The sequence below is a fragment of the Elaeis guineensis genome, chromosome 2 (assembly GCF_000442705.2).
Source record: "Elaeis guineensis isolate ETL-2024a chromosome 2, EG11, whole genome shotgun sequence".
NCBI lineage: Eukaryota > Viridiplantae > Streptophyta > Magnoliopsida > Arecales > Arecaceae > Elaeis > Elaeis guineensis.
In genome coordinates, this window is record NC_025994.2 from 118,868,357 (window position 1) to 118,878,618 (window position 10,262).

The 10,262-nt window shown below is 45.4% G+C and overlaps 1 pseudogene; it reads right to left on the bottom strand.

Annotated features, from left to right (window-relative positions):
* Positions 1 to 330: 330 nt before the first annotated feature.
* Positions 331 to 6,121, bottom strand: LOC105040001 (disease resistance response protein 206-like; annotated as a pseudogene).
* Between the last annotated feature and the right edge of the window lie 4,141 nt (positions 6,122 to 10,262).

Consider the following 10,262-nt stretch of genomic DNA (forward strand, 5'->3'; position numbering starts at 1 on the left):
GAATATTTTATTTTTTTAATTTTTTTGAAATTATATTCATATTAAAATGGTGTGATCACCTGACTGTACCCACAAAAATAATAATAATAATAAAAAAAAAAATCTAGTCCTTGGTAGGTGACCCTCATGGCCCAGGTTAAAAACCGACGTGGTAATTTGGTCCATGGAAGGAAGGAAAAAAAAAGGGCTTTCGTCTTTAGGGCAGAAACAGACATTTCAGCGAACACGACAAGAATTTACACAAATCCTTTCCCGATCGACAAATGACAATCCAAAATATAAACCCAAACCACTAAAACCCACTGCAAACCAAAATAAAGACCCGAAAACTCACAGACTCTTGCCTACTAGTAGCACTCATACAACTTGATATCCACCCGGAGCCGGAAGTAGACCTCCCCCTCAAAGGCATCGGTCATCAGCGTGGCAATTCCTCTGCTCATGAAGAAGTCCCCAGTCCCCCGGACCACTGAGACGTCCTGCGTCTTGTTCATCAGCGGGTCGGCTCCAAGGAAGTTTATGGTCCCTTGGTAGTCCGTCGAATTGAGGACAAATGTGAATCCGAGCCAAGCTGTGTGGATTTCCTTCCTGTCATAGAGATAGAATCCCTGGGCACGACCGACCGGCTCCGAGTGCAAGTTGTTGTCTAAGGTGATGGGGCCACGTCGCCAAAGTGCATGAGCCCGGCCAAGGTGGTGCGGTTGGCCCATGCAGGCGCCGCGACAATGGCCGACGTCGCGTTCTCCATATTCTTCCCATTGTAGACGATGTCATGGAAGTAGAGGGCCAGGTTCTTGCATGGCTCGCGGAACCGCTTCTTACGGCACTCAGCTGAGGAGCACAGTACTGGGAGAAGAAGGAAGATGGATACGATGGGAAAGAAGGATATTTTCCTTTCCATCCCTTTCTTATGTACTCCTGAGCCTATAATGAGAGAGACAGAAGAAAGGTAGAGGCGAGAGATCTTTAGCAAGTATGTTGGGGAGTCGAGCTCAGACTGATGGAGCTTAATTGCATTCCTGGTGCCCAAGAGAAATATTAGAAGCAAGGACAAGTTTTTGTGCCTTTTTTTTTTTTTTTTGGCCCGGTACGCATAGGGAATTTGTTACATGCCATTCTATTGGTATCTCTCAAACTGGTTTGGCTTAGCATGGATGGCATCTTCTCAGCGTTCATGGATTCCTATGCATAAGACACCAGCCCTTGATTCCCTGCCTTGTCTTTTGCCATGGCTAAATAGCTAATGTTGTTTGGTAGTTGTCCACACTCTCTCGCTCCCATCGCATTAAGCCATTGGAAAGCTAGAGTAGACAGTGACCCAATTCCCATAAGGCATTGCTCTACGGTGCAACAATCCATATGTAGTCTATTTAGAGTCAAAATTGGTCGAGCTTGCGAACTTAATTTGGCAAGTGGCGTGAGTCAAAATCAAGTCCATATTAAATTGACTTGGATGTCCTGGAAAACATCATATATATAGTTTCTAAAATTACTAATCCTTCTTTTGTAGCATAACAAAATATTTACTTAGAGGATGCATATTATAAAATTATAAGTTTATTGTTTTTATTTTGAGTAGAAATCCTTATAATCATGTGCTCCTTTCTTTCTTGTCTTCAATTTCAAATTTCAAAATTTAGATATTCTCTATCCAACCAAACACCTCCAGGAAAATATTATTTTTAAATATTTAAAATTTAAATTCATGAGAATATATTATAATTTTGAAACCTAATCTTCAAATGCAGCCTAAGTTCCAAACCAAACTAATCTAGTTTATCAGTTACTAGGCTATGATCCTTTCCCTCGATACATTACCAGCACTTGTTATTGAAGCAGAGAAATAATCCGTTGTGATGACAATGCAGCACAAACTTTTTTGTTTGACATATATATCATCCTTTCAATTGAAATCCATGTTAGATTACACAGAAAAGGATACTGAATTTTTAGGTAGACATGGCCATATAATATATGAATGTTTTCTTAATCATCAACAAAAAGCCTTCATGCTATATCTATGGAACAATCAAAGCATCCAACTCTTAATCTTTTATCTAAGCTTAAATTAGGAACCTCTATTTATATGTGGAAGATAGCTGAAAACTATAGCATGGAATTTTTATATAGCTACTTGTAAAGATGATTTCATATAGGGCTGTACATAATTCAGTTTCAGACCAAAAATCAGTCCGAACTGAATTGAAATCGAACCGAATATAGTTTGGTTTGATTTTCGGTTTTCATTTTCAAGAATTTTGATTTTCAATTTAGTTCAATTAAAAATCAAAAAATTCAAAAATTAAATCGAAAATCGAAATCATAATTTAAATTTATATTGTTTACTATGTTGAGAACTTGTTAGTTACATGGATGGATGATTGGATATCTAGATTTGATCTATTATTATAGCTTGGTATGATGCTTGATTGCTTATTTGTATTATAGATGATGTAATTTTTGATATGTTATATTTTGTTTATTATCGATTTATTATTTATCAAATATCAATATATCATTATTTATTAATTATTAATTTTTAATATAAAAAATTATCAATCAACAAATTTAAAAAATTTTAAATTTAATTAAATATAATGTAACAAATTAATAATAAATCGATAATAATTATCTAAATATGTTGTATCAAAAATAGATAATTGAAAATAAAAAAATTATAAAAAATTGAAAAATCGAGTCGAACTGAAATTTTCGATTCGATTCCTCTCTTATTTGAATGGATTTTTAATTTTTATATTTTTATTATTTAATTTTTAAATTAAATTAATTTAAATTATATTAGATCGGTTAAAATCAAATGAACAGTCTTAATTCCATGTTCTCCGGGTCCCTTCGGTTCCCTTCTGTTGTTTGTTCCGATTGGATGCTGAGCACCAACAGAGGGGGTTGGTGCCTCTGTTGGTGGATCTTACATCTCACGAGATCATGCATTATTTTCTCGGGCGCGTCAGTACAAATCGTATCTACTTTTTCCATCAAAAAAACAAATCATACAACTTGGTGATATCACTTTTGATTCATCCAATTTTTCCGTGCTGCCAAGAGAGCTGTACGCGAAGGAAAACTCCATGCTCCCAGGCCAGCTTACAAGCAAAGGTTATAGACAGGGATAGCAATGTTTTGCTATTTAATTTGTTAAACTTGATGCCATTTATTATTGATCAAATTAAATTATTTATTTAATAAATATTAAATTTATTTTTAAATTTTTTATTTATTTAATAAATAGATTAAATTTAAATTGATAAATTTTATTTTATCGTACATCCAACCCAGTTTGTTTCTAATTTGATTGCATCCCATGCGATTTGTTTTATTCAATCCAATTTGATTGCCATCCTTAAATTTGGATGTAGCAGTAGCTGCATTTAATATAACGGCCACAACCACTTTTTAATATTTTTGGCAGGATGCAGCTATGCTGATATAATGATCTCCACAGAATCCATATAAACCCCTTCTTTTTGTACCAAATACATTGAGTAGATGGTTTGCTAAGAGGTGAAATGTCAGACTTGTCCCTGATGACAACTAAGAAAAAGAAAAAGGATGACTTTGACAAAGTTTTGGTGAGATTTCAGGGAGATGAAGCATTTTTTTTTTTTTTTTTTAAAATCCATAAATTTCACATTCCGCAACAATCCTTGGTGGATGCAGCTATGCTGATATAATAATCTCCCCAGAATCCATATAAACCCCTTCTTTTTATACCAAATAAAACGAGTAGATAGTCTACTAAGAGGTGAAATGTCAGATTTGTCCCTAATGACAACTAAGAAAAAGACAAAGGACGATTTCAACAAGTTTTGGTGAGGTTTCGGGCAGATGATGCGTTTTTTTTTAAAAAAAAAAAAATTCCGTAAATTGCACATTCAGCAACAATCCTTGGTGGAATAAATCAACCCCTTAAACGGTTGTAGAAGCGCTCATAAGAGAAATGTTGATGGGTGCCCAGTAGACAATTGGGAAAATCAACCCCTTCTGGAAGGGATTGTGTCAAATTTTTTTAAAAGATTCACAAGTTTATATTTTCAAAAATTCTTGAATCACATAGAACTTGAAATTTAAATTTAAGAATGCAGAAATGCATTTCAGATCCAATCATACCTATATAAACCAAGTGGGCATGGAGCTCCATTGCTAGGTAGGAGCATGGCCATGTCTTTCACACGAAAGACCATTGGCATCTTTTGCTTACGGGTGACTGCCAAATCATGTCCTAGACAAGCTTTGAGATGCGTGATGTCCGCATATGATCACACATGATTAAGTATCTCAAAGCATGATAAAAGAACCCTGTGGGTAAGGTTTCACTTATGGGAACATCATATACTTCGCTATGGATGCAATAGAGACAAAAAAAAAAAAAAGAAAAAAAGAAAAAAAGAAAAAAAAAAAAGGTTAATTGATATGAAAGAGAGAATGGAGCAGAGTAGGGCCGAGTGAAATATGCCCTCGTGTATTCATGGAGTGGCGACAAGAAGCAGAATGATTCGCTTGCGAGGAGGATTCCGACGACCTCGGCCGCATCGACGGAGAGGAAGGTGGAACCAAGCGTAACGGGAGTCATGCAAAACAGTCGAAGCACGATTCGATGAATAATAGAATATGAAATATAGCCCATTTCATCAAGTCCAAGTCGCTCAGCCCAAGATTCTCAAGTTTGGGCCTCAGGCCTAATTACCAATGTGGCTGGTTCGGAAGTGAAAGTGGCTGGAGCCCGATGGCTGCCTGACAAAACACGGGGGGAAAACTTTTAGCTAAATTTATGTCCAAAAATTCTTTGTACCATCATATTTGATTGATTTAATATCCATAGTTTTATTTTTTTATTTTAAATTTTAAATAAAAAAATATCTCTTATCTTCTAAAAATTTATAACATCCTGTGTTGAAATTATGGCTTCATACATAAGATGTTATAAAGAATGAAGAATATTTTTATCATTAAAAAATTTATAAAATTTTTAAATGATAAAAATATTTCTACTAAAATTATGATATCTTATGAAAGAATTATGACATTCTACGTAGAAAATCATAATTTTAACACATAATGTAATAATATCGATATAGGATATCATAATTTTTTTAAAAGAGAAAATATATTTTCGTCATTCAAAATTTTAAATAAAAAAATAGAATCATAGGTGCATTGGAAAATGATGGTTATATGATTAGCTTAATCAGATACGAGACGTATTTTTTCTACACAACGCAGTAAAAAAATTTCTCAACCTATGTCTCAGGCTCTCTCTCCCAAACCAAAGTCTACTTGATATTTGGCCACCAATCTGGTGCCATGAAGAGAATGTCAGGCAAGAATTTTGGGAGAGAATCGACAGGGTTGTGTGCAATGATGACTTGTCGAATCTCTTCTGTGATCACCGCCCTCTGCTCCTAGTTGCTGAAACAAATATCAAATCAAAGCTCCTTTCTGCTCTGCAAAGATATAATTAACTTATCCAGCGTTGTGGATGTGGTTGGAAAAAAATCATGGAGCGCTGCTGTTAATGGTAGTCCGGATCATGGGTGAACTGGGAAAGTCGAAGCTGTCAAAAGATACTCTTTGCAGCAGAAGTAAGCTGATCTAGAGGGCTTGAACAACTTGAATTAGAAGATTTAAGAAGCAAAGTAGCTGCCATCAGAATCTTCTGAGAAAACAAGAACTATTGTAGAGGAAAAAGTCACAGAGTGCGGCGGCTAATGGAGGGCTCGCAACGCTTCCTATTTCCACAGGTCCACTGTTACAGGGAGAAGGTCGAATAGAATGTATTCTTTGAAAGATGCTGGAGTTATTAGAATTGATGAGGAGGGCATAGGAGAAATTATGCTAAATTGCTTTCGGAACAGGTGAATCTCCTACAGAGTTGGTCCTGAATTTATTCTTCCTGATGTACCGAAACAGTTTGAGGAGCAAGATCGTGCTTCACTGCTAAAGAAGTCTCGGTAAGAGGGTATTGATCCAGAGTGTAAAATCTCTGACTACCAACAAAGCTTCTGGTCCTGATGCTCTTTCCTCCACTTTCTTTAAAGCTCAATGGGGTGACATAAGGCATGTTGTGAATCAGGTGATGCCAATTCCATTTCGAAATTTCCATGTCAGGTTAGGCTGGAGTGGTCTCCAACTGAATCCAACCAAATCAATGTAAGTGATGTTTATAAACCTGTACAGAAGGAAAATATTTTGGTGGAAAGTAAATTGGCTACCACGCAAAGAGGTTTCGAAAGCTAGAGGTCTGCAACATCTGAATTCAAATTGTGACCTGTGTGGGGGAATATAAAGAAGATATTAACGGCTGCTTGGTTCTCTGTCTCCTTTCGTGGAACGAATTGAGAAAAGACAATCCTCTGCTTCCTTTCTTCAACTCATTGCAAGATCAACTTGATCTATGTGCTAATTCTCTGTTGGCTGATTTTAAGAAAACAATTATAGCTGTTGCGGCCAATCGCCTCGTCGCCCGATCGTCGGGAAGCGTGCACCTGCAAAAGGAAGTCCGCACTGACCGGAGGCGGCTCCGGCGGGGACCCTCCGACGGTCAAGTCAGAGAGGTGACTGGGCAACAGTGAAATGCAGACAGAGAGCTCTGAGAAGAAGAGAGGAAGAGAGAGAGAGGGAGGAGCGAGCCTGCGTATGTGGGAGAGACGGGCGGATCGACCCTTTGCACTGTTGCCTTCCCCGGTATATATAGTGGAGCTAGGTATGGCGCCGTCATTAATGGCGCGGACAAGTGAGGAACTGTCAACTCACTGTAGACTGTCAGAGCCGCCGTGGAAATGTCATGTCGCCGTGTGGCCGTCTAATCACCAGGGTTGACCTCGCTCTCGGTGGGACAATGCCCCTGGGGAACTGTGCCGCATGTCTGTGTCAGAGCTGACAAGGTCTGGCGGCTGTACGGCGATGGGAGGAGACGGCCGACCCTCGGTCGATGGCCAGCAGAGTGGCGTCGGGTTCCCCCGTCAGTCGGCGAGTTTCTTGTGAGTCGGCCTCTGGGTCTGGTCGGTCGGGAGGGATACGCCCGACATACCTCCAGTCGGCGATTGGGCCATTGAAAAGCCGTCAGTAGCGTCCATTAGTCGGTCACTCCCGGCTTTCAGTCGGAGACGGTCAGTCGGCCAGTCGGAGACGGTCGGTCGGGCCGCCAGTCGGAGACGGTCGGTCGGGCCGCCAGTCGGAGACGGTCGGTCGGGCCGCCAGCCGGTCGGGCCCTCCGATAGTCGGTCGGTCGGTCGGTGGGTATCCCCCAACAGTTGCCCCCCTCCACTCCTAAGTCGGGTGATGAGCTGGCGACTAGGAGTGGATTTGTCGTATGCGAGGATCCGACCGTACCGTCGATTGATACGGTGTCCGGCGCCTTGTAAATGTCGAGAGGTTTACCGGCGCCCGACATTCAGTCGGCGCCAGGCGTCTCGTCCCATCAGCATCAGGTGTCGGTCGGCGCCGGACGTCCGCCGTGCCGGATGTCCCGCTGGTGTCAGCGATAAAACCGGTGCCAGGTGTCATGTCCCATCGGGAAGTGGAACCGTCGTGTCCCATCGGGAAGTGGAACCGTCATTCCCGCCGTTCCCTCGGGAACTCCAAACGTCGCGTCCCGTCGGGAAGACAAAACGTCGCGTCCCGCCGCGACACGTGGCGTGTGGCCATCGGTTCGCGTTCGGTGGAGCGGATGGAGGCGACGTGGCGCAATCTGAAGGGGGGTGCGTCGAACCGTCGGACCGTTGGACGGCCCTGATGATGCCACGCGGCGAAATCTGGGGAGTCTTTGCTGTGCGTGCCTTCATCTCGACCGTTGGGGAGCACTATATATACAAAGTTACCCCCACATGGTTTTTTACCCCTCTCATTTTTACAGTCGAGACTCTGCCCGCTTGAGCCTCCGCTCCAGGTACTTCTCCGCTCTGTCTCCCATTTGCGACTCTTCCCTTCCAAGGGCTAGAGTAGCCTTCCTCTTTCTTTTTCCTTTCTTCCTTGCCATTTCTTTGAGCTCATGGCTAGGACGTCCCCACGAGGTAGTCGGTCGGGAGAGCCGACCGAAGACACTCGGTCGTCCCCGGAGGTGGAGGCTTCTTCACTTTCGGGGCCGAACGTCGATCGGCTCCGGGAGCAGTACTGCGTCCCGGAGCAGATTCGGCTGTTCGCCCCTGGCGCCGATGGTCGGGTTAATAGCCCGCCCGAGGGTCAGGTGGCCTTCTATCTGGAGGATCTCCGGGCCGGCCTTCGATTCCCGATTCCGGAGTTCGTCCGGAACGTTCTGGACTATTACGGGTTATGCCCGGCACAACTTGCGTCGAACTCGGTTCGGCTGATAGTCAGCTTCGCCCTCCTGTGTCGGCTTTTGCCGACCGAACCTCGGATCTCTCTTTTTCGAGTCTTCTTTGTCCTCCGCCCTCACCCTAAAGCCCGAGGGTGGTGGTATTTCATTCCCCGGAAAGGGCTCTCTTTCATTACTGGTCTTCCGACATCCATTCACGGATGGAAGAACCAGTTCTTCTTCACGTCGTCCTCTGCCCCTTGGGGGTTTCCAGTCCGTTGGGGGAACCCCCGAACCGATCCAAATGAGAACAGTCGGGTGGAGGCCGATGATCGGGAGGACTTCCATCGGCTAAAGGATATCTCGGTGCCGAAGCAGAGCGAGCTCGTCACCGAGCAGGCCTTGTACGACGCCGGCCTTAGCCCGGTCCCCCGTTTAGGTCGGTTTGCATTCTCCCGACATCTTCATTTTCTTTTCTGTCTTCTTCTTGAGCTCTAACCTTTCGTCGTCTTTTTCAGATATGCCGCCGAGGACGCGACTGTCGGCAGCCGACATTCGTCAGCACGTCGTGAGGAAGAGGCCGGCGGCAGGTGCCGGACCGTCGCAGCCTCCCAAGAGGCCCCGCGCGGTTCCGCCGAGCGAACCAGCCGGGTCGGAGGCGGAGCCGGTGATCGCACTGTCGGTACCGACAGTGCTTGTTGATGTCCCGTCCGAGGGACCGTCAGTCGGGGGAGCTGCTTCGCCCGACCGTCGAGCGGCTGACTCTGCCGGGGGCACGCCGACCGCCCAGCAGATTCCGGAGGTTCGGGAAGAAGTCCGCGAACCTGAGCTGCCAACGCATGCCACCGCCGCGCCGTCTGCCGAGACTCGGTCGGGCTCGAGCTTGCCGTCTATCTCCGACGTCAGGGCCTGGACGGCAAGCCGAGGTAAGGCCCCAATGGCGTCGGGTGACGAAGGTCGGTCGGTGGGCGGGTCGGCCGACTTTCCGCTTCTCGAGGGTGCGTCGGGCCTGGCCAACCACGACTTGGCCAGGAGACTATGCCAAGCACTCCTCCTTCCCGCCGACATCGAAGCGATGAAGAACCAGCGTGTCTCCGACATGCTGTCGTCCCTCTATCCGATGATGATTCGGGTAAACCTTTCTTCCTTCTGTTTTTAATTGTCGCTTCGCAAGTTCGGCTCACTAACAGTCGGCTCTTTTTGTGCAGCTGGTCTTCAACATATCCGAGCTAGAGGCCGGATATCGGAAATTCGGGGATATGCGCGCGGCCTGGAGAGATAAGGTCGCGGGCCTCGAAGCCGAGAAGGCCATCCTTCTCGACCAATTTCAACAGTCGGTCGACCGGGAGAACCGACTCGAGGGGGAGGTCTCCCGATTTTCGGAGGAGATCTCCGGACTCAAGGAGGCCAAGGCGTCGCTGGAGTCGGAGCTCAAGTCGGCGAAGGATGACGCGGCCAAGAAGTCCCGGACCATCCGTCGGCTCCGACACGAGCGAGACAGCGTCGGCAAAGAGTTGGAGGGCGAGCGCGAGCAACTTCGGGCGAGTCTTGAGAACCTCGCCAAGGCTGAAGAGGGCCATGCCGCCGCTCAGGCCGACGCAGACGTTGCCAAAGCCGAATCAGAGTCGGCGAAGTTGGCTTTGGGTCGGGCGGTCGAGGTCTTCCGGGACTCAGAGGAGTACCGCGAAGAGCTCCTCGAGAGCGGCTACCTCTCATACCAAGTCGAGTACGAGGATGCCCGGGAAGCCGTTCGGAGCTTGTACCCCGAACTTGACCTTAGCCACGTGGTTCTGCCAGGGTCGGAGGCCCCAGCTGCGGAGGAGACGGCCGGACCAGCGTCGGATGGTCTCTCCACCAGGACGGAAGCCGAAGACGTCGCAGAGCCGGTTGCCGAAGATCGGTCGGCCCCGACGGATGAAGTCGGAGCAGAACCGCCGACCAACTCGCATCGTCGTCCTGTTGAGGACGTTGACTCCGACGATTAGTCGGT